We start from the raw sequence: 4580 nt of genomic DNA, 5'->3' as shown, positions 1-4580 counted from the left end.
GATTCATGGGAAATCCTCTCAGAAGCATGAAATGGGAGAACTTAGAATCTAAGAAAATGTTAAAGAAGTGCTTCCTTGATCGTAACTATTTTCCAAATGAAAATTTTGGATGAGATAAAGAGAGTCCATCTTTTGAAATGTATGACTTTTAAATAATTTTAAATCTACCCTTGGTTATTTGTGAATCTATCACTAAGAGAGGGTAGTTTTGTTTTCCACATCCATAAAGTATGCCACGTAAGCTCCCAAGAGAAAGAGGTCTCAAGACTCACTTGTAGGTAACACTTCACATTTGGTGCTTCTTGATACACGAGTGCCATCAGCACCTCAAGTTGTCCCTGTACCAAATCAAATGTCTCTTGCTAAAACTTGAGGTACCACCAGCACCTCAAGTTGTCCCTGTACCAAATCAAATGTCTCTTACTAAAACACTCGTAGAAGATTTTGGGTGTGACAAGAATATGAAGACCTTACTCAAATCAGTACAACCATGTCCATTTTTAGGCATGGATGATGATGTTCCTACTCAACTAGAAGAATGGACAGTACAGATTGATGAGACTACTTTTCTCTTGCCGGCTACAATGTAGTTTCTTAGGGAATAATGGGGAGAGCTAAGTTAGATGGACCAGCAAAAACATGGTGGAAGCTCAACAGCCAATCTCGCCAAGTAGCAGAGGTGACCCAAAGCTGGGAAGAGTTAAAGCATCATCTCTAGGAGAGATATCTTCCTCTAGACTATTCCACCACTAAGATGAATGAGTTTCTTTCTTGCAAGCTAGGAAATAGGTCTATTGAAGCTTACTATTAGGAGTTTGTCTGACTTTCCAGATAGGCTCCTCTCATGACAGAGGAACAAAAGCTAAGTTGCTTCATCCTTGGGCTTGGAGGAGATTTGGCTCCTGAAGTAGAATCCCTTTGACCTACCTGACTGGTGGATCATGGTTCTAATCCGGGCCAAGTCAAAACACAAGAGTATTTTTAACAGAGGTACTGCAACAAGTAGGAAGCATGATCTCCCTTCCTATTCCAATTAGCCTTCTCGAGCACCCAAAGTGCCATTTATACCAAAGCCAATTTCCCAACCCCAATCACCATCTCTTTTTGTTCATGTGAATGCTCTTCCAATCACTAAGAGTGGAAGGAAAATTTAATACTATGAGTGCTTGGAATTTGATCTAAGAAGGCCCGATGCCCTAAAGAAAATAACCCTAGTAATTTGAGCTCCCATGTTAACCTTTAGAATACACCCAATCAAGGGAGACAATTCAAAAACCTTAGAGCAAGAGGAAAAAACCCAATCCAACTCCCCCTACCACTCATTTTTGTGCTCAAGGTCCACCGTCAATCCACCTAGATCAGCAATAGTAAACTGCATTTTCGTAAAGGATGAGATAGATGAACAAGCCAATGTCTATGCTACCTTGAATGCTAGTGGGTGACTGAAATTGACAATTACCCATTCTTGAGAATAAAGAAGAGTATGAGGATGGAGCTAGAGAATTTTTTTGACATGAAGTAGCCAAAGCTGCTACACAAAATGGTTTAGGAGGTTTTGGTCCATTGGGAGGGCTATCCCACTGAAGGTACTTCCTTTGAGGACTAGGAACATCTAATTTCTCAATTTTCTCATCTTTTTGTAATGAGCTTTCTCCTTTTGTGATCGTATTAATCTTCTCTAGCTGATGTAATCAATGAGTACAAGATCCATCTTGTTACTTTTTGTGTCACTCAAGTAATGCAACCTTTTGTAATACAACTATTTTTGCTACATAATGACAAGATTAGTGTTATCCTTTAGATTTTGTAACTTGGATCACTAAATGGAATTGAAAAATAAATATATAACTAGATGTAGTTATGTCCGAACTTCTCTCAAGACTTCTACAAGATACCAGATATAGGAAACTAAGAAGGAATTTAATTGTATCCGTCAAGAGAAATCAAAGAAAGAAGTATTTAAGTAAAGGACCAAGATCTTATTATACTATGCACTTGTTAAAAGATACAACCAAGATAGATTTTTTTACATGTCAATAAGCCCATCCATCACATGAATACAAAAGCAACTATCACAAGCAAGGAACATAGTAGACCGTTTATCCATAAAAAGAATTCGGTATGAAATTGTTGTACTAGTCTCTCTAGTATGACATGAGAAGTTAAAGGGCCCTCTAAGAGGTAAACCAAAGTGACGGTAAAGATATATCTTTCAATGAGGAAAGAATTTTGTAAGGAAAAAAATCGTTTAGAAAAACCTTGATGCATTGATCTCATCACACAGTAATATCGAGGACCCAAACCCATAGACTTAGTAACCATAACCAAGAGAACATTGTTGCAAAAGTGCTCTCGACCCTAAAGTGTCACCCGTGCTATGACACAAAATGTCCACCATTTGGTTTGTGCAACTGATATTCCCAAGTGAGGGAAAAGTAGGCACCCATAACACTTCACAAAATCTCTCCTTACGATTTCACTTGTTTGTTTGCAGATGATGAGGAATGGCCAAGGAAAGAAAACCTGCTCTTGCCACCACTGTCCATAAAATAAGATAATGACCAAAGAGACAACAGAAAGGGTTAAAAGAGACAATCCTAAGATGTTCTTGACAAGGAGATGGGAAGAAAAGAAAAATATGAACATTATAAATATTCTAAGAGATGAGGATAGATTGCACCTTATATAAATGAACCAGCTAGAGAAGAATGAATTAGTTACCTAGAAATTAAAGGTGTAACTTGTGATTGACTATTTACCACCTTCCTTTATTGTTTCGAGCTTAGGATAGCTCTTTCTTTTTTGTTGGGGATTTTGTAAGCACCTTCTCCTAGCTCTTACCCAAGGCAAACACATATAAGCCACCAACTTGAAAGAAGAAAAATAAAAAGAAAATAATAATAATTATTATTAAAAAATAATAATGGAGTAGATCTCAGCTCAATCCAAGCACCCTAGTCTACTCGCAAGACACTTTCGGTTTACACCATGGGAACATGGACATAACCAATGCATGGGAAATTAGCTCTTCATTTTGAGAAAATTAGCATAAATAAAAGAAAAAAGGAAAAGAAAATGAAAAGAAAAAGAAAGAGAGGAGAAGATAAGGATAAGGATGAGGTGAGTAAGTATCTTGTTGAAGAAGTTTTGAAAAGCAAGATAAGTAAAAAGAACTTATCTATAAGGAAGATAAGCTATCAAGATAAAAGATGGAACTTATCTAATATGTGCATAAAAAGAGTGCTTCTCTTCTTATTTTACACTTCTCTCCTTCATTTTCTCAAGGTGCAAACTTGAGAGTAAGCTTGAGAAATTCATAGCCAAGCCACTTTCACACACACCTCTTACACACACAAACACCCTATCGAAGAGAATCCATGGCCAAAACCCTAATCAACTTTGTAAAAACTTGATCTTCTTCTTTCCATTACCCTCTCCCTCTCCTCTCTCATAAATCTCAAGATTTCATAGCTTGACTTTCCTTTTTCTCTTGCCATTCTCTCATTCCAAGTAGCCAAATTAGTGGTCTTCAAGTAAAGTGAAGAGGGAAAGAGCCGACTCTCCCAAATCAAGGAGAAGACTCTATCATATACACACTAAGGCAATTTTTTATTATAATCTTTATGCTATTGCACTTTCTTGAAAGTGATTTGCTTTTGTGCTTACTTGATTTCATGCTTAAGATCTCATGTTTCCATAAGCTCTCCCAAAACTTCTTCAAAACTCTCCCAAATCAAGGAGAAGACTCTACGATAAACACACTAAGGTAATTTTTTATTATAATCTTTATGTTATTGCACTTTCTTGAAAGTGATTTACTTTTATGCTTACTTAAATTCATGCTTAAGATCTCATGTTTCCATAAGCAAGCCTTTCCCTTGCTTGCTTGGGCAGAAGAAATAAATTCTTAATTTTGTTGTTTCCTTCTAATCATAGTTCATTACTAATCATAACTAACCATGTTGCTAACAACTAGCCACTATGTTATTTCAAGTTTGGTTATTTCAAGTTTCTTAGACTTCCAGACTAAGAGTGTTTATTTTTTGCAAGCTTCTAATTTAGAGCTTTTTAGGAGAACTTATAGCTTTTTTTGTGATGCTTATTTACCATTATAGCACCCAGTGACTTTTGAGCTTTCCCTCGCAAAAAAAGCACACCTTCATAGAATCCATTTTAGACCATGTATAGACAATTAGTTGCATTCATAAGGAATACTATTCAAAATAGAAAATGTCATGGCAAAGAAGTTCTTATGATACCTTTAAAAATTTGCACTCAATGGAGTGTTAATCATTATACACAGATACAATTGGATTCAAGTCAAAAAATTTAATCTAATATTTATTATTATTCTTATAGCAAAACTTTTTACAATCAACTTTGATCATACAAGGATTGGCACCAGGCATGTGTTATGATTAGCAACCATTGTTGTAAACCATTAAATGTCATAAACCATTGTTGTAAGTGCTTATCAAGAGGCTTGTGTTGTACACTCTATTAGAATAGTATTCACGTGATCAAGATACTACCTTGTAGTAAGCAAGGGAAAATTACTAAGATGCAATTGTAACTACACG

The sequence above is a fragment of the Adiantum capillus-veneris genome, chromosome 7 (genome assembly GCF_014529385.1).
Source record: "Adiantum capillus-veneris isolate H3 chromosome 7, ASM1452938v2, whole genome shotgun sequence".
In the NCBI taxonomy this organism is placed as follows: Eukaryota; Viridiplantae; Streptophyta; class Polypodiopsida; order Polypodiales; family Pteridaceae; genus Adiantum; species Adiantum capillus-veneris.
The sequence above is the reverse complement of the archived record's forward strand: the minus strand, read 5'-3'. Positions refer to the sequence as shown.